Here is a 21884-nt window from a genome sequence, read left to right on the forward strand (position 1 = left end):
AATTGGGAACTGTCTAAGCTCTCGGGCTCACCTTTGCCAACACATCGCAGAAAGCCTTATGAGTGATAAAACTAGAAAAAAAAGTCATAGAAACATGTCTTCGAATGTTGCATTTTAGCACCACCATCAAAGCCCGGACTTATAAAGAGATAAATTAAGGAAGAGAAAAAAAACCTAGAAAACAAAGTTTTTACAATCGCGTTTGTATTCTTAGGTTCTACATGTCTTCAAATGTATGCACCTTGCTTGATCGTTGCCTGATCTTCCAATGAAGATTGTGTCCGCGACAGTGAAATTGCAAGTTTTGATCTCATTGGAACCCCTTATTGCAGACAAAAAAGAGAGTGCATTGAATTGTAGATTGAAATATGGAAGATTAGGTCTTGTAAATTCAACGAATGGACATCTAAGATTTCGAGAATCCAAGATTAGCTCTTATAAATATCGGAGATTAGCTTTGAAATATCAAATACCATCCCATTGACAAGAAACAACAGAGAAATCACCGCATTGAACCAATTTCACAATCTAGGCATCCAAGATTTCAGCTCAGAAGGGGATGAGGAGCTGAGAGCTAGAGCCTTTGGTTATGAGTTTATGCCGATGCTGATTGCAAGCATTGGTTTTGGGAAAACTCCGCTTCTGAGTTTATGCCGATGCTGATGACAATAGGATGCATTTTTATATTAATTAAATGTTTATCTTTAATCTTACCTGAGGTTTCAGGAAGATTGCGCTTTTTCTTGTTGTCCTCGACAGCGAAGTTGATTGGTTACAAGACAAAGATGCACACTAGCTTCTACTAAAGCTGTAAAATCAATAATGGCGGACATATTCTCCAACTCCACAAGCATGTTTCTCCAAATTCTAGGATTCTTAGGAAAATAGACTCCAATAGAATCTGGAACTGGGATTGATGTTCAATTCTAGGCAGTGGGTGTCGTCGGCAGCACCAAAGGCGTATTTGAGCTTCGAGTTGGACAAGAGGACTGTCAGAAATTTGAAGACGTTGAGTTGAGTGTTTTGGGTGTGGAGAATGCGCATAATTTGCAAGAATTGAGGAATAATTCTAGACCCAGGAGACAACGGTTGTAGTAGTAACCATTGTAGGTAATGAAACGTCTCTCCATAGACCATGGCGGATATTCTTTTGAGATAGGATTTAAAGGAAAAGTAAAGTTGATATTTCATAATTTCCATTAGGATTTAACAATAATGACAATTGTCAGAAAACTTGATGGTACTTTAAAACAATATGTAAATAGTAAGGATACAATTAGTCAATTTCCTAAATCTTAGGGGTATTTTAAGAAATTTATCCTTTACTTTTTAATTATATTTCTATCATTAATAAAAATAACTATTATTTATAACACTTGTTTTTATTTAATATGATGAATACATAATATTAGAAATGCACTCACAAGCTTTTTTATAAAATTCTTATGTTTTTAATAATTTTCATCTCTATCTTTTTTAAAATTTTTATTATGATATCATGGGTTAACCCATTTGACCTAAAAGGTTGAACCATTAACCCACTACTTGAATAGGAAAATAGTTTTGCTTTTGGGTTATTAATTTCCATCGAATAAAAATACTTTTATTTAGTATGCTCATTATTGTTTGATATGATAAATAGATAATATTAGAGATGTGGCGAAAATTTTCACAAATTTTTATAATTTTTGTAATATTTATATATGTATTTATTTTTAAATTTTTATTATTTAACTATGAGAACATTGATTAACCAATTTGATGTAGATGGTTGAACTATTTACTTACCACTTAGACAAAAGGTTGGTTTATTTATTTATTTCTTGTGTTGGTTTTGAGCATAGGTTTTACATTATTAAAAATATTGGATATAGATTTAATTTGTAGAATTTATTGGTGAGAAAAATAATTTAAATAAAGTATTTAAGGAGAGAGAACGAGAATTAATACCTTAAGGAAAGGGAATTTAATGAAGTAGAGAATAATAGAACTTTAAATTACATTTTTTGCCCAAATAGTTAAAAAGGGACTAAATTCATATATATGGGTATTTTAGTAAAGAAAAAAATCAACAAAGCTCATTTATTTAATGTGTCTTAAATACAAGATTAGATAAAAGGACATGGGAGTTAATACCTTACATATAGGACTTAATGATGAAGAATATATATTGAATTTAATAAAAGTAGTAGTTCAATTTGTGTTTTTTGCCCTCATAATATAGGGAGACCAAGTTAAAAAAAATAAGAATATTTTAATAAAAACAAATGTAGAATCTAAATCTCATTCACATTTTTAATAGTAGTATAGATATGAATATAGGGAAAAGATATAGATTTACTTGGAGTTAGATAAGGTGAATTTAGGGAGTCCGAATCACCAGACAACAAAATGTGTTCCAACACCATATCAACATGATTTGATACCACACATCTCATACATGGTTGGTCCTAGTCTCATAGTGAGATTGTGGTGTCAAATCTTGTTGGTAGGGTGGGATGTGTTTTGTTGGCAGGATATCCCAACTCGAATTTTAGAGTGGTAATCACTGTAATCTAATTCAGTCTGTTATGACCCCCTACCCCACCCCAATTAGGTGTGGTTTTTTACCATGGATTGGGTTAAGGGTGTTATTCTAGTCGGGATGGTATATATATATACCATTACTATTACTACTATAAAAAGTAAAAATAGGTTTTGGTTTCTAAAATTTATTATTAATGGAAATATATCTTTTTAGAATATAGTCCCTTTTTTATTGTGAGGTCAAAAAGTGTAGTTTGAATATTATTATTAATTTAATTTAATTCTCTCTCATTAAATTCACATTTAAGGTATTAATTCTCATTCTCCCTCATTGAATCAGGCATTTTTGTTTTTTACCACTAAATTCCATTAATTAAATCAATACATAATAATTAATTTTAATAATATAAAATCTTATATTAGGTGGTGGTAAAAATTTCAATCATTTTAAGTCAAATGGGTCAACTCATGATACCATAATTAAACAATAAAAATTTAAAAATAGATAAAATACAAAAATATAGAAAATAAAGAAAATTTAGGACACATCTATAATAAATAAAAAATAATTTTATTAATAAAAGAAATGGAATATAAAATTTAAAACCAACTAGAAATGAAACCATTTTCTCTCTCATTAAGTCCCATACATAAGTCATTGACTCTTATTCTCTCATTAAATCCTATATTTAAGGTATATTTATTTTCCATTATTAAATTCTTTTAATTAAATCTACAATATTAATTTTAATAGTATAAAACCAATATTGCGAAAAGTAACCTAAGAATAAAAACCATTTTCTTCCTTCCCTATAATGGGTATGCATTTTGATCATTTGGGTCAAATGGGATAATCAATGGTACCAAAATTAAATAATGTAAATTTAAAAATAGATATAGATATAATATAAAAATATAGAAAATAAAAAGGACTTGGGCATAACTCTAATATTATATTCATCATACTAAATAAGTATAAGTATTATATGCCAAAGTATTTTTAATTAATGAAATGATAAAAATACAATACAAAATTTGAAGTTAGCCTAAAAATGTAATGATGCCATAGTCAAATGATAAAATTTTTAAACTGGTTATATCAAAAAAATACAGAAAAATTGTAAAAAGTTTTGAGCACATATCTAATGTTTATAAAATTAAAAAACTGGTTATATCTCTAGTATTGTATATTTATTATGTTAAACAAAAATAAGTATTTCACATAAAAAGTAATTATATTAATAAAAAAATGGAATACAAAATTTAAAATAAACCAAAAATAAAACCACTTTCCTCTTTGGGTGATGGGTTACATTAGTGGTTTGGGTCAAATAGACCAATGTGATAATTAAATAACAAAACTTTTAAAATAAAATACAAAAATATAAAAATATAAAAATTAATAGAAAATTTAGGCATATCTCTAATATTATATATTAATTATATTAAAAAAAATTGATAATTAAGATTTATTTTTATTAATGATGCAAGTGAAATATATAATTTAAAATTAATCTGAATGGTATTTCCATGTAGGTGATGGGTGAGTGGTTCAATCATCTAGATTAAATGGGTCAATCAATAATGTTATAATTAAAGTAATAAAATTAAAAAAAATAAATAAACAGAAATATAATAGGTTAAAAATAAAAAAAAAATTATAGGAAATGTGGGTATGTTTCTATTAATGTATGTTTGCCATATTAAAAAATAAATGTAATAAATAATAACTATTTTTTATCAATGAAAGAAATAAAATAAAAATTAGGGGCAAAGAAAATTAATGCCTAATAAATGAACCCACTTTTTTTAAGAAAAAGCCCGTAGGCATCTTTTCATTCAACTTGGTTAGCAAAATTGTCAAATACAATAGTAGATAACAAAAATTTAGGCACCTAAGAGTATAAGACCCATTAACCCATTGATCAAGTTAAATGGTTCAATTGTTTAATTTTCTATTAATGTATGTTTGTGATATTAAAAAATAAATGTAATAAATAATAACTATTTTTTTATCAATGAAAGAAATAAAATAAAAAATTAGGAGCAAAGAAAATTAATGTCTAATAAATGAACCCACTTTTTTTAAGAAATAACAAAAATTTAGGCACCTAAGAGTATATGACCCATTAACCCATTGATCAAGTAAAATGGTTCAATTGTTTAATTATCAATGTCAAAAAAAAAAAAAAATTGTGTAAATGGACCCAAAATCATGTTCAAGTGACAAGCCGACTAACCTAACCAATTGATCTGAGCATAGGATAAAAAACACTAATTAAAATCTTGTGTAAAACACTAATAAATATCCTATGTTCTAAAAATCAATTAGAATTGTATTTTAATCTAATAAGTCAACATAAAAAAGAACAGCTCAATACATGGGGCTCCTACCAATGCAGGGTGTAAAGAGGGACAAATGTACACAACATTACTCCTACACATATACAAAGAGGTTGTTTCCAAGATTTGAACCATAGTCACCCAAGCCACAATGGAGCAACCCAATTGTTATGCCAAGGCCCACCCTCAATCTAATAAGTCAACATGAAATTCATAAATTAAATAATAACAATAAAAATATAACAACTTTTGTAAAATTTATAAAAAAAAGTTGAGCATGTCTTTAATATTATATTCATCATATTAAACAAAAATATGTATAAAAAATTAAATCTATTGTTATTAAATATGAAAATAGTTAAAAACACAAAGAAAGAATCAATATCTTACTTAAGTCCTATTGATTTGGTCAAATAGATCAATAGTTCAACCAATAAGGTCATCTACTTGTTAACCAAGTCAATATTTTTTAAATCGTTGGATTGAAATATATTTTTTATTAAATTTGTATGGGTGATAGGTCAATCAATTCGATTATTTTTTTCAACCATAAGTTAAAAACATTGTATAAAATACAGATAAGGATATTTTAAGCTAATTCTTTAAGTTGAAAGACAACAAATTTACCAATATTCCATGCTTCAATTACTTGTCTTTGTTGTAATGGCATCTACTATGAACACAGGTGTGCAGACTTGATTATGTGTTTATCACAAGCCAATATACCGATATCTTGTATACATGGGGCCTACATCCTATATGGGTCCCATGCATAAAGAACACTGGTGTGTTCACTCATGATTTGTCATTTGACCAAGTTCATACACATGTTTCACACAAAACCCGAATTCATACATAGGTTCTAATAACAATATTCAAACTATCATCATCATCACTTGTAATTCATCAAATTCCCTTTCATTAATAATTATGATTAAGTTATTAACTCCAATTTTATCATTAAATCCCATTTTAAAGCATTTTTGTTTCTCACCATTGAATTTCACTAATTCTATATATACCACATAATTTTAATAATATAAAAATATTTTTTTTAATTGAACAAAAAAATGAAACCATTCTTCCATTTGGGTAGTAGGTTGATAGTTTAACCATCTCATCAAATCACAAATAAGACAATCCATGATGTCATAATTAAATAGAAATAATCTATAAATACAAAAATTAAAAGAAATAAAAACTTCATAGAAAAATATTATAAATTCATCCTATTAAACAAAATTAAGCATGTGATGAATAAGAAATATATTTATTAATGATGGAAATAACAAAACTTAAAATTGACTAGGCAACGATAATGCTTAGGTAAGTCAATGGCTCAACCATCTAGATTAAATGGGTCAGTTAATCCATGATGTCATAATAAAATAATAATATTTTAAAACAAATAAAATACAAAAAATTATAAAATTTTGGGCACGCTTTTAATATCATATTCATCGTAATAAACAAAAATTATTTTTATTAATAATGGAAATGGAATACAAAATTTAAAATTAATCATAAATGAAACCATTTTTCTGTTGGGGTGTGGTGGGTAATTGGTTTAAACATCCAAGCCAAATAAGTCAATCCATGATTTTATAATTAAATAATAAAAATTTTAAAATATATAAAATACAAAATTTAAAAAAAAAAGTGTAGAAAATTTGAACACGTCTCCATTATCTCATATTATATAATCATTATATTAAAGAAAATGTGTGATAAATAATAATAATAATAATAATAATAATAATAATAATAATAATAATAATAATAATAATAATAATAAGTGTTACTATAACTTGAAATTTGCACATGCCTATTTACTAATGTGTGTATATACATACGCACGCATGTATGTATATATGTATGTTTTTTGATAATGGGTATATAAAATGTTACTTGATAATTGATAAATCAAATTATTGACATACCTTTTAAACATTAAAAGATAAAGATATTAGGGCTTTTAGAAGAATTTACAAAAAAATAATCAACTTGATCAAGTTTCTATCATTTATCACTACAACCTATCAAAAAAGTTTCAATCATTTACATCTTTACCCATTTAATTACCATTAAGATATTAGGTTATATGTGTGTGTGTATTGATAATATACAATACATGGAAAGAAATTGAAGTAGAAGCCAGAAAAGCAGAAGCAACCTTATGGCATTCCCATTTGGTTTGCAAGTTTGGGACTTTCGGAATCTAGTGAGGTTCTAGTCTAATCCAAACAATACTTTTAGGTGCATTACTTGTCTATGAAATTTAATTTTTTACTAGTTAGTTTTAAAACTATAAGTTGTTATAAAATTGAATTGAACATTCTTATTTTATTATTGATAGTGAAAAGAGATGATACTAGGAAAACTTGTATTATCTTATTCTTTTCTATGTAAAAGGCTATGTAGCCTATCATGAGTGAACATGCTAGTGTTCCTTACATGAACATGGGTCCCATGTGTATACAAATACACATTTGTACTGTGTATTTGTACTGTACACATTTGTATTTGTACTCCTTCCAAACTTTGCCTTAAGAAAAAAAATATACCTAGACAATTCCATTCAATAAAGATTTTAATGAGTACAATAGATCATCTCTTGGTTGATCAAGCCCACAAAACCTTGTATTTTGTATGTATTTGCACTATACATATTTCTATTTGTATTCTTTCCAAATTGAGCCTTAGGCTACATTTGGAAATGATGCAAATGGAGTGTAAATCCCGGTTCACGGTAAATTTGCACTTTGGTTCACTTTTGCCTGTATTTGGTAACATTACATTTATGCATTGATAAAATGCATATTACATTGATAATAAGATGTAAAAGTACATCAATAAAAAAGAAGTAAATTTGCATTCAAGTGGGTTTTTGATTAAAAAAAAAATGTATGCTTGATTGAAATTCATCTTTGCATCTATTACAGCTAAAAGTCTGTTTGGTAAGAAGGTAAATTTGTCAATGCAAAACTAACCCAACTTTGTAATTTATATGAACCGTTTTACACTCTACATATTCGCATTAACACTTATTTTCATTGTTTCCAAACACAGCCTTAAGAGAAAAATGCACCTAGATCCATTCCATTCAACAAAAGAATTTAATGATTACAATAGCTGATCTCCTGGTTGATCAAGTTTATAATAATATGCAAACATTATTTAGTTCAAAATAATATTCCTTCAACCCCCTACTTGTCAAAAGAATATTGAGAACAATTATTCTTTCACCAAACTCCCATTGTAACATATCATGCTCAATAAAGTTTCCAAAGTCTATTGGCCCTGAACAACCAAGATTTTTTACATTTGTGAGCTATATCTCATTAGAACATATATGGAGTAAAAACAACCGTCACTTATAGGTTCCTCATTAAGTAGCAACAATCTAATACCACATCTCTTATCCTCCAATGCATCTTAGTTGATAGTTAAGAGAGTGTTTTTACAATAACCCCAGCATCGGGACTACATCTAGTAGGCACAACATAGTAAGCACGTTCAATGAGCACTTAATAAATATTCTGACAACCATCAAAAAGTTGTTTTTAATTTTTTTCAAGGATAGGCTGTGGGTATATTTTAAGGGACAGGTGTCAAAAACTTTTCTAAGTGCTCATTAGACATGCTTACAATGTTGTGCATACTTGATCCAAAGTGCCTAGCATCACCCTTAATCATGAAATGGTTAGAGTTAAGGCAACAACATTGTCCTAGCCGAATACCAATTGACACCGGACATAATGTGTCATCCCAAAGAATTGGGTAAAATACAAAAACCTCCCTTGAAGTTTTTGACAATCATAAAAACCTTCCCTATAGTTTCATTTTAACAAATGCCTCTCCTAAACTTTTGAAAAACTTGACAAAAGCCTCCCTTACATCATTGACTCAGACTAAAAATGTTAAACTGATGCATCATTTTTTTTCCAAATACCCATTCTACCCTTTTATAAATTATTTGAAATAACCCTGTTTTGATGGAATTCCTGGATCCACCTTCACATATGTATGTCATAGAGGGGAGTTTGGATCTCTTGCACTCATGTTCCTGTATGCTAGCATGCATTTCCACTCACATCAGCCACATACATGAGAGATTTGGATCACTTATGTGAACACACTTGATCGAAATAAGCCTTCCGTTATCGTTATCTCTTAATTTTTTTTTTTTTTGATTTCCAAGTTTAAAAGCCTAAAATTAAGATAGAAACCCTGACCCTTCTTTGCTGAAGTTGAAACTTGGAAGTCTTTCATTCTACCCACCAGGCCACGATTTATATAAGTGAAAATGAAAACAGAATAGATTTCTCAATGATCTCAAGGGACCTCACGAGTCTATATGATTAAAAAGAATCTCATCAGTTGAAGATTTTTGGGTTTATAGCCGATAAGGGCAACTTTTAGGCCCTAAAATAAAAAAGAATAATCTTTTTAATATAATTATTAAAATAGGTTAATGTTTTTTACAAAATATCAAATAGGGGCAGAAATACTATTCATCTCCTTCCTCCTTCAAACCACCAAATAAATCTCCCCAATCCCAATTTCTAGGCTTTAATGGTGTTCAAAACTGCTTCAGATACCTCTAACAGGCTTTTGAGATACCATAATATTTACATCCCCCACTATGCTGCTCACATCATCGGTTCCTACACTATGAACAAGGTTGAGTTCGCAGAGGAAGCTGTAAAATCTGGCGTAATTTCACCATTGATGGAGCTTCTTCGAGGGAACATCAATTGAGTTGAGCAAAGAGTCGCTGTACGAGTGCTGGGTCACCTGGCCAGTTACGAAAGAACATTCGAGGCTGTTGCACAACACAAAGAAGAGATAATCCAGCTAGCCATGCAATTGGCTTCCACCTGCTTTGATGTGGTGTACTATGTTAAGTTTGCCTGCATGACCAATTTGGTTGAACTGCAAAATGGAAAGATCAAGAGTAGGAGACCCAATCACAGAAGCGTTCTTAATGGATTACAAAGAAAACAAGAAGAAGAAGGGAGAGAGAGATAAAGGTGGAGAGATTTGTTCGGTGGTCTAGAGGAATAAGGAGATGAACAATGTTTCTGCCCCTATTTGATATTTAAAAAAAATTAATCTATTCTAAAAATTATATTAAAAAATATTTTTATTGATATTAAGACCCAAAAGTTGCCCTTATTAGTTAAAATCCCAAGATTTTTTCATATTACATCATAACTTGATGAAAAGGTAGAGGTTAAACAAAACCCCCATGAGATAGAAACCATTGGGGGTCAAATAGATGTTAAAGAAGAATTCTTGGTGAGCATCTTACGATTGAGAAGAGCAATGTCTATCAAAAAGCGACTTCCAAAGCCAGTGAAATGTTACTGTTTTGCGTTGTTGATCTCCCCTAAAGAAGCTGCTCTTTGTTGTTCTTCACTTGCTTATTTTATTGAACTCATTCAAGATATTGTGTGTTTTCATGATTTTCATTAGAGAATTTGTCAATGAAACGTCGGATATTGAAGACCTAAAGAAACTGCTCTGTATTGTTATTCTTCTATACGTTTTATTGAACTCACCCAAGGTATTGTGTGCTTTGATCAGAGAAATAGTTGATAGAATGTCGTCAGTTGAAGATCTTGGTAAGAGAATGATTAGGTTTTATCATGTTATAATTTTTCACAGGATGTATTTTTCCTCTCAATTCTCGAGCATGCAATCAAACTCTCTCTCTCTCTCTTTTCATTGCATGGTTTTTAAAACCGGACTGGACCGGAAAAACCGGTTTCTGTTTTTCCTCAAAACCAGATTTTTGCCAAAAAATATTGATTTGGTCAACAAATTGCTGATTCAGATGGTTGAATCATTCGAACCATTCAACGGTTTTGACCATTTTTTATTTTTTTGTCAGAATGGACCGATTGTTCGGTTCAAACGGTCAGACCATTTGACCCGGGAACTGGACCCCTAACTGATTCGTTGTCCGAATCGATTTTAAAAACCTTGCTTCAAGTAGTATAGCCACCTCCATGCATGAAGTGCTAGTGCCATTATCTCAATCAATAGAATCCCACCTAGACAACCAGTGTCAAAGTGAATTGGGAAGCTTTAGTTCAAATTATCAACCAGGAGCTAAATCAGGTGCAATGGGCCACCTCACAATAGAAAAGGACGTGATTCATAGCAGAAACCCTATCAATTGATTCACCATTAGTTGGTTATTTGTATTTTATTAAATCTCTTATGTTTTGTTTGGTTGTAGCGCAATTTTATTTATTATACTAGTACAAATGCATGGGACTGTATATTAAAAGGATGCAAATTATAATTTAATTTTGTTTTGAGTTTTACTTTAATATTATTTTACTTCATTTGTACTGCAATCAAATAAAATCATCAGCTAAATTTTGAAGCAAAAGTAAATCAGAATTAGAGCCCAAACCATTTGCTTTATCATAGTTTTGCACCGGTACAAATAAATTTGCACTGCATCCAATCACAACCTTAATATTTGAGTTTCATTTGCTTTCATTTTACTTGCCAATGTTTTCTTAGTTTAGAATTGAAATTAATTTTCGTTTTTGGACATTAATGTTAAATTTTAAAGTCCAACTACAATGCATTTTGAAATTTTTACAATAAGTTATATCAAAATTTCAACTTCTCTTAAAATAGAAATATCAAAATTTTAACAAATTAAACTATAGAAGCCACATAATTTACTTAATTTTATGTTTTACAGTATCATTATCTTCATTCAACCAATCATGTTAAAGACCAAACGAGGGGTGCTGCGTGGTATGTTAGTTGATTCGCTCTAGCATTGATGCGGAATGGATTCCGCAAACAACAATTTAGAGAAATAGAGGGTGGTTATTAGTAGTGGGCACCAAATACAAAAAAAAAAGAAGAAAAAAAAACAATCATATTAAAGAGGCCACATAATCTACATTTTTCATTAATAACTTTAGAGATGTCACTACAATGTATCACTTTATTATTGATTTATTGGCATTTAATTTCCATAAAATACAATGTAAATTTAGCCTAAATTTTATCACTTTTACTTAGGCCTCCCTTGGAGGAACCGTCTCCATTGGGCCAGTGTTGGGCATTAATTTTAAGGGTGAGCAAAAATAATCAAATAAAAAAATCGGTTAATTGAATCAATCGGTTCGGTGTTTTAAAAAAATCAAAGGTACCGGTTTAGTTTTGGTTAACCAATATAGAAAACCGACGGTTAACCGAACTGACTGATATGCATATATTTCTATATATTTTATATATACTTATGTATATTATATAATATATATTTTATATATTTTAAATTAATAAATATGCATTATATATAAATATATATTTATAATATATGATGTATTATTTATTATTTAAAATATAATATTTTATGTATATTTATAATTTTTTATTATATATTTATATATATTTTTATAATATATATTGTAAAAATTAAAAAACCGAATTCCAATGAAGTAAACCAATTGGCTTCGGTTCAGTTTCGATTACCAATTTTCCAAAAATCGGTAGTACCAGTTTGGTTAAAAAAAGGTCCACGGTCCAGTTAACCGAACTATGAGCACCCTTATTTAGCCCCTATTTGATTTCACTTCTAAGAAGTACTTTTTTTAAGAGTTGGGACCACACATTAAGTGGTTATTAAGTGCTTTTATGTGCTTGGTAAAAAAGTGGGGAAGAAGTACTTTTTGTTAAAAGAAATACTTCTTAAAAAAGTGACTTGAATTTGGCTTTTTTTTTCTAGCACTTCTTGGAGAAGTACTTCTCCAATAGAAATGGACGAACCAGTCCCTGGTATTTTCTTTTAATACCCAAAATACCCCGCACAAGGGTTTTACCTCCATCTCTTCTCATTCAAACATAGTGAACCGGGTAGCGGCACACCCAATTATAGGTCCAATGGTGACGATCGACAGTTAGGAAAAGTGGCAAGCGGACATGTCATTTTGCCATTTTCTTCCATTTTGTGAAGTTTTTCTTCTCATTAAATCATTTTTCTTGGATTTTTAAAACTTGAAACTCCCTTGTTTGTTGTGTTAGCAGATCTACACTTTGGAAGAGTTTAACGGCGACAATCTCATCGTCCAACCACCAGCGACAAATACTATTCAATATTTGTTAAATTATTATTATTGTTATTTATCAATATTATTCATTATTTGTTATTATTTTTATTTATTATTATTATTATTATTGATGTAGCGCAATCCGGTCACTCCTAGTTGACACTCACGTGGCTCCTGGAAGATACCTGAAATGTGGAATAAGAAGAATCCCCGGGGGGTTACCTGGCGGGAACACTCTGATGCTTAAGTTAGTACTCTGTAGGAGAAGCAAGGAGAAGACGAAGGCTAAGAATGCAGATAGCACGAGTATAGAAGACGATACCTCGTTCTTTGAGAATAGGCTCCTTAAAACAGAATTCCGTTGCATCAAGCCCACTGGCCTCTGACAAGGCAGGTATAACCGCCATTGTCAGCCCGCCGCAGCCGTTGCAGGCAGGGCTGAGGTGACACGCGCGGGGCCGTCATTGCAGGGCACGTGCCTATCAGGTGTAAGGCACCCTCTAAGGTGGTAGGCACGACGTTGTCTAACGAGAGATATGGCTGCTGTCCCCAGATTTGTCGGGTACGGTGGTCGGGTAGGAGGTCTTCCTGTGGTATGCCGAACTTCCCTTCCGCGAGTTACCCTATGTCGGGCTATCTCGTAAGCGGCGAGCTGCCCGTGGCAAGCTAAACCGAGCTGTCTGACTCGAGGTGTCTTCACCTCGAGGTATTTATAGCTGAATCGGTGTGTTCCTGTCTGGAGTGGCCCGAGGTCCACTGGGAGGAGCTCAGGTATTAGAAAAGGTCATGGGACCCCGAGCTCAGGGGTAGCTCGAGGTGCCTTAGCCCTGGGGAGGTGGTGCAGGCCAGGGGGCTCCCGACGAGTAGTCTATCCCGCCGAGTTGTCAGGTTGAACTCGGAGGGAGGGTCCCACCGAGTTGAGGCTGCGCCTGCTGTGTTGTCACGCTGAGTCATCATTTGAGTAAGGACACGCCCACATGTACCCGGGCTACGAGGTCGGGCCAAATCACCCTCCATCAATTGCCCCCCACTCCCTGTGCTGGTGGTGTTGACCCAGCGCGGGGAGTTCATATCGCGCCGGGTGGATTTGGCTTCGGTACTCATGCCGCTTTGTCACCCGTTTCGCCAAGATGGACCGGTCTAGATCCCGGCTCAGTCAAAAGGGACTTGGGTCGCGTCCAGTTTACGCGCAGATGTCACGCGATTCGGACTTTGCGGACGCGAAAAAACGCGCTAAACTGATTTCACATTGAGGAACCCGTAGTTGGTTTTTCTGAAAGCCGTTGGATCGTTTTGATCGTGACCGTTAATACTCGGGCGCAGCAGCTATAAATAGTGGGGACCCTTGGCCATTTCTTTGCCACAAAGTTTCCAGCGTCGAAGTTGAGCTCGCGTTTGAGGTTCCTAGCTCGGTTCGTTCCTCTAGTCAGTTCGTGTTTCCTATGGTGAGTCCCCGAGCTCCTCTTTCTATTCCGAGCATTCTTTCCCTTCTATCTCATAATGTCGTCTAGCGTAGATGTAGATAGTCTCATCGATGAGCCCGAGGTGGGTACCTCGGCTCAGGGTGGCTCCTCTGCTGCCCAGCCGTCCGATGTGTGTGTGGCTTCGGGTCATCTGGCATCCACCTCCCACCGAGGTCAGATGCCAGATCAGTTAGGCCCTTCCACCATGACCCCGAAGAGGCTCCAGGACCTCATACTGAGGTTCAACCTCCCTGGGCAATATTCATACAGCCTTCCTACCGGCAACTTCCCATGGGAGCACGGTCCTGACGAGATCGTGGTGTTTAGGGAGCAATTGATAGCCGGACTCCGACTTCCTCTTCACCCCCTGATTGTTGAGGTGCTGGTGCACTTTAACATCACTTTGGACCAACTTCACCCAAACTCCATACGGAATATGGTGGGGATCATTTCCCTATGTTTTGACCGATCTCTTTCCATTGACCTGGACATTATCATTACAATCTTGGCCAATAAGAGTGCTTCGGGTGCTCTCCCTGGGCACAGACGGTCTTACTATCTGTCTCCCCGCCCGGGTTTCAAACTCATGCATAGGCTCCTGAGTAAAGTCCCGGCCTGGAAGCGGGACTACTTCGTAGTTCGGAGCAGCACGGGGTGGCCCTTCCCTACTGACTGGAGGGTGGCCGTTCAAGACCCCGGTGTCATTCTAAATGGGAAGACCAAGAAGGCACTCCAGTCACTGGCTCAGCTCGGGTTAAATTACAAAGACTTCATAGCCTAGGAGAAGCTCATCCAGGCTGGCTTGAGCCCGGGTAGGTTTTCCTTCACTTCGGCTTTTTGTCCACATATTTACTTCAGGGTTACTAATGTTGAGCTCCGCTGCAGGTCCCATGGAGGCGGAGAAGATTGATGGTCAAAGGCTCTTCCGCCAAATGAAGAGGAAGAAGCGCGTGGCCAAGAAGGCACGCATCGAGTCTCCGCCAGCCTCTGCCGAGGCTCAGTCTTCATAGGCTCCAGCTCCAGAGCCCGAGCTCCCCTGTCCTCAACCCGTCATCAACCTGGAGGAGGGCATGGTGCCTTGGGGTCCCGAGATGGCGGCAGAGCCCACCACAGAGCCTGCCGAGACCGTCGCCGGGGGGGCTACAGAAGTCGCTCCTAAGCTGGGGCTACAGCCGAGGCCTGTCCTGTTGATGCCGCCGCCGAGGCTTCCGAGGAGTCCACCCATGCGGCAGAGATGGCGGTGTCTAGCTCGGAGAGCCAGGGTGGTGAAAGCATTCTGAACCCCCAGTGTAGTCTCTAGAAGAGCAAGGAGGCCACATACCCGGAGGAGGTCACGGAATGGGCTAACCTCACTTCTGGTCAGCTCGATGGCCGGGCTGCTTCTCATGCCATGGTGGTGAGTTCTCTGTGAAAGACTCTCTTTTCTTTCTTTTTTTTTTTTGACTGATTTCCTTCTTGTAGTTGAACACCGCCGTGTGTGCCTTGACCTTCCAGTCCGACTGGCACCAGAGACGGGCTCTAGAAGCCGAGAAGTCATCCCGTGAAGCCCATACTGAACTGAGGGCAGCTCGGGGTCAGATCCACCGCCTTCAGAACGATGCCTTATTGAGGTGTTGTTGGCGGAGAAGAACGAGTTGGCCCGAGACAAGGACAGACTGAGGGCCGAAGTGAACGGGTTTAAGGTCGGCCAAGAAGCCTTGAGGCTTGAGGTTGATAGTCTCAAGGCAGACCGGGACAGTCTCAAGGCAGACCGGAACGGTCTCGAGGCAGACCGGGACTCCCTAAAGCTCGAGGTGCAGAACCTTAAGGAAGCAAAAGGGAAATTAGAGCACGAGGTGGAGTACCTCCGAGCCGACCTTAAAGAGAAGACAAGAATCTTTGAGGACGCCCTCCAGGAGACCTGTTATTGATTACGTCTAGTCGTCAAAGTTTGACAACGTGATGACCGAGGCCTACCACAAGGGCTTCAAGCTCAGTCGGTGGCTGATCAGGCACCTTTACCCCGATCTGGACACAAGCGCAATCACCACTTCCCGGATCACTGATGACATAGTGCGTCAGTCGGCGGATGATCTGGACTCTGTGGATGAAGGTGCCAACAATGAAGCAAAGCCTACTGGCCCAATTACTGCCCCCGAGGAGGTCCCTGGCAAAGACAACTAGCCTTCGAAATAGCTCGGTCCCTATATTTACAAGCTTAGTCTTCTCTTCTCTTTTTTTCCTTGTAACAACTTTTGTAATGAAATTTTCATAATGAGAAATTCACTTTGCTAAATACTTGCGTAATTTCCTTCACTTGCTGAAGTGGTTATTTTATTTTGAGTTGTTAGGCTATCAGGCTAATTACCTGAAGTGAGGGTTCCTCCACTATCGCGACCCCGAACTGTATTCCAATACTTAGTAGGGGTACCCTTACGCACACCGAGGTGAGTAACATAGTAGGGCACATGCCCGACCTGTCTGCACCTGGGGCGGGCTATGCATCACAAGGTTCGTGCCCGGACCGCCTGTGCCTTAGGAATTACATGTACTTAGCCTATGCTGATGAGGAGACTAGGCTTTATATGGTGCCGGGGTCTTTCATTAGCCTGATGTCATAGCCCTAAGGTTGGAGGAGCGGCTTACAGTCTGTTCTCCTGGAGTCCGCCTATGCCGAAGAGGCAATAGGGTCTTATAGTGCCGAGACCATGTTAGCTCGGCATCTTGGCCCTTAGGCTCGGGGAGTGGTTCGTAGCCTACTCAGCTGTTACAGATAGTATTGTCTCAAGTTGACAATATTCCATGCCCGAGGTACTTGTTTCCCTTCGAGGGTCTCAAGCTCGTATGTTCCTTCCCCGAGCACTCGTTTCACTCGGTAAGGTCCTTCCCAGTTGGACCCGAACTTTCCAGTGCCGGGCTCAGGTACCATAAATTTACGAAGGACCAGGTCGCCAACGCGGAGGTTCCGTTTCTTGACCCTGTCGTTATAGTACTGAGCTACTCTCTGCTAGTAGGCTGCGATCTTGATGTACGCGAGGTCCCTTACTTCGTCGAGTAGATCGAGGTTGGTACGGAGCTCATCTTCATTCGTCTGGTCACTGTATGCTTTGAGTCACAGTGTAGGGAATTCGATCTCTGTGGGGATAACTGCTTCGGTGTCATAGGTGAGGTTGAAGGGTGTTTCTCCCGTGGCGGTCTTTTCCGTGGTCCGGTAGGCCCATAGAACACTGGGTAGCTCATCTGCCCACAACCCTTTAGTTCAGTCCAACCGTGCTTTCAGTCTGCGGATGATGGCTCAGTTCGTGACTTCTGCCTGACCGTTTGCTTGAGGGTGTACGACTGAAGTAAAATTTTGTCGGATTCCCATGTCTTGGCACTAGTCTTGGAATTTGAAGTCCTCGAACTGCTTGCCGTTGTTAGAAATCAATACCCGAGGTAACCCAAAGCGGCACACGATGTTCTTCCAAAAGAAGTTTTGGACGTTCCGGACTGTGATCGTTACAAGGGGTTCAGCCTCTACCCACATGGTGAAGTAATCCACTGCTACTACTAAGAACTTCTTCCCACCCGTTGCTGACGGGAATGACCTGAGTAGATCGATGCCCCATTGTGCAAAGGGCAACGGGCTGGGGAGATACTTGAGGTCGGCAGCAGGTTGGTGGTGGATATTGGCGTGCTTCTGGCATTTGTCACATTTTTTAACAAGCTCAATGGCATCTGCCTTCATTGTTGGCCAATAATACCCCTATAGAAGTGCCTTTTGGGTGAGGGCCCTGCCCCCTAAGTGTCCGCCGCACAGACCCTCATGAGTGTCGTGGAGTACGAGCTCGGCTTCGGTAGGTCGCAAGTAATGCAGGTAGGGGAGTGTGTAGGATCTCCGGTATAGCCGTTTGTCTATCATGACGTATTTGGCAGCCTGGCGCTGCACCCTTCTGGCGGCATTGCGATCTGCAGGGAGGGTCCCGTGTAGCAAGAAGCCCGCGAGCGGGTCAATCCAGCTCGTATCTGCTTGAACGACGGGAGCAACCTCCTCTGCCCCCCCCCCGAGAATGCTAGGCCGAGGTAGGTCCTTTATGTACATGGTTCTCATGGTGATGTCGTTGGCACTGACTAATCTGGACAGGGCGTCAGCCTCAGCGTTCTCCGACCAAGGGATTTGCCTGATAAAGTGCGACTGGAAGTTGAGCAGGGCTTCTTTGACTTTGGCTAAGTAGGCGATCATGGTTGGCTCGCGAGCTTCGTATTTGCCAGTGACCTGGTTGACCACGAGCTAGGAGTCGATACAGATAACAATGCCGCGAACTCGAAGCGTAGCGCGTACTCCAGTTTCGTGCCACTTGGGCCATGCAGAACTATTTTGGCTCCACTGCCCTGTTGGTTCGAGGAGCCATCTACGTGAAGGATCCAGGGCTCCTATCCCAGCTCGCGCTTGGCCGAACTAGGAGAGATGCCACACTAGCTGCTACCTCACGGGGCTCGAACTCAACCAGCCTAGGAGCTTCGGGCTCACCCGAGCTGGGAGCCTCGTGCTCAACCGGCCTGGGAACTTCGGAGCTGAAAGTGCACTTGACGATGAAGTCTGCTAAGGCTTGGGCCTTAATGGCAGTCCGCGGCTTGTACTGGAGGTTGTACTCGCTGAGCTCAACGGCCCACTTCGTCAACCGACCAAAGACCTCGAGCTTAAGTAAGACTTGCCTCAGAGGTTTGTTGATGAGGACGATAACAGTGTGAGCCTGGAAGTACGGGTGGAGCTTTCGAGCTACAATTACCAGTGCGTATGCTAGCTTTTCTATCTCTAGATATCTTGTCTCTGCTCCCTACAATACTTTACTAACATAATAGATGGGTCATTGAACCCGATCTACTTCCTTTATTAGTACCGAACTGGCCACTTCGTCGCTTGCCGAGAGGTACAGTTCTAAACCATCCCCCTCCTCGGGCCGAGTTAAGATCGGCACACTAGCGAGGTATTTCTTGAGCTCGTCAAACGCGAGCTGACAGTCTTGGGTCCATTTGAACCCTTTGCTCTTGATTACCCTAAAGAACAGCAGAAAGCGGTCCGCCGATTTGGACATGAAGCGGCTTAGGGCGGCTATGTGGCCATTCAACCTCTGAACCTCCTTCAACTTCCAAGGTGGTCTCATATCTAAGATGACCTTGATCTTATCCGGGTTGGCTTCAATGCCGCGCCGGTTTACGATGTATCCTAGGAACTTGCCCGAGGTCACACCGAATACACACTTGTTTGGGTTCAATCTCATATTAAACTTACGCAAAATTTCGAAAACAGAATGTAAGTCTTGTATTAATTTATGCGAAAATTGAGTTTTGACGACCATGTCATCTACATAACATTCTACTTTTCTGCCAATTAATGGTGCAAACAACTTATTTACAAGCCTTTGAAAGGTTTCCCCTGCGTTTTTCAACCCGAAGGGCATAACCTTGTAACAGTATAGACCGAACTCTGTGATGAAGGCAGTCTTTTCTTCATCCACCAGGTCCATCTTGATTTGGTTATAGCCCGAATAGGCATCCAAGAAACTTAGCAACTCATGCCCTGAGGTCGCATCTACCAAGCGGTCAATTTTGGGGAGCGGGAAGCAGTCTTTTGGGCAAGCACGGTTTAAGTCGGTGTAGTCGACGCACATGTACCACTTGCCGTTGGCCTTCTTTACCAGGATGGGGTTGGCTACCCAGCTCGGGTAATGGACTTCTCTTATGAAGTCAGCTGCGAGGAGCTTCTCAACCTCCTCATCGACCACTTTCCACCACTCCGGGGCTAGGTTGCGTTTCTTCTGTCTAACGGGCCTAACTATAGGATCAATATTCAGCTTGTGAGTTATAAGGTCGGGGTCTATACCAGGCATCTCTGCCGCATACCATGCAAAAATATCTAAATTTTGAAGTAAGAAACTTATCATTTTGGATCGTAGAGGTTCTTGGACGGAAGCACCGATCTGAAGCGTCTGAGCTGGGTTTGCTGCTGAGGTCGGGACTATGACTATTTCTTCCCTGGGAATGGCTCGTTCTTTGCCTTGATCCGTAGGCCGCTCCAGTTCGAGGTCGTCGGCCACCTTGGTCTTTCCCTTTAGGGCGACAACATAGCACTTGCGGGACTCGAGCTGGTCACCCCGCGCTACCCCCACACCGAAGTCTGTAGGGAACTTCATAGCCAAATGATAGGTGGAAACCACCGCCCGTAGGATATGGGTGATCGGCCGACCTATTATGGCATTGTATGGGGAGGGGGTCACGACCACCAGGAAGTCGTGGTTGAGTCTGACTACGCAGGGCCATGTGCCGACTTCCACAGGTATTGTTATTTTCTCAAGGGGCCGGATTTCTTCTCCGCTGAAGCCCACCAAAGGAGTGTCTGCGGGCTTCAAGTCACTTTTCTGCAACTGAAGCTGGTCGAACGTGGCTTTGAAGAGGATATCTTCCGAGATGCCCGAGTCAACGAGTACGTGCCTGACCTCGAAGTCGTTGATCCTCAACTTTATCATAAGTGCGTCATCATGGGGGTAGTGGACCCCTCACGCATCATCCTCCGTGAAGAAAATTGACTCTTCTGTCCTCGGCCGCTTCGGAGGATTCTGTTCTTCTCGGGCGGCTTCATGAACTGACGTCCGAGCTGCTGCTGAAGTACAATCCGCAACGATCGAACCCCCTAGTATCATGTGGATGGTGCCCCGAACCGGCCTCTCTTCCAGAGGCTACCTCTGTGACTGTTCGGTCGGCCTGCTGCTGGACTCGGGAGCACCCTTACCGTGCTCCCATTGCTGACCTATTTTATTATTATTATTATTATTATTATTATTATTATTATTATTATTATTATTATTATTATTATTTTGTACAAAGTTCCTTAAATATCCGCGACGGATGAGCTCCTTAATCTCATCGCGGAGGTTTTTACAATTTTCGCTACTATGACCGTGATCTCTATGAAAACTGCAGTATAGATTCTTATTTCTTTCATTGGGATTCCCCCTCAAACGGGGTGGCCACTTTGTTATGGGCCCAGGCGTAGGATCTCGTCACAGGGCGGTCCGCGGGGAAAACTCCTAGCCTTCCCTTGCCCTTCCCTTTGCGTGCTGACCCTATTATGGCAAACTAGGGGGTGATTTGTTCAAGAGATCACCCTAACTCTCCTAAGCTCTTTCCTTGATTGAAAATTCCATGCGTTTATTCCAATTCCAAGCTTCTTCAAATAGGAAATTACAAGAGGGTTTCCTTGTTGTATTTGGCTAGGATAATCCATCTCTTATCGAAACTCAAACTCCTACTTCTAATGGTAATTAACTTCCTATTTCTACTGGTAACACAACTCCTACTAAGAACATGGGATAAGTAGATGAGATAAGGGATAAGGTAAGGGATAAGGGATAAGGTAAGCTGGCGGTGAGTTGGCTAGAGTGGCAACGTAAGTGGGCCCCAGATGAGCTGTTGTGTGGGCCCCCCTTTCAGTGCTGCTGCTCACTACTGT

This window comes from Nelumbo nucifera, chromosome 8 (assembly GCF_055504915.1).
Source record: "Nelumbo nucifera cultivar China Antique chromosome 8, China Antique-T2T, whole genome shotgun sequence".
NCBI lineage: Eukaryota > Viridiplantae > Streptophyta > Magnoliopsida > Proteales > Nelumbonaceae > Nelumbo > Nelumbo nucifera.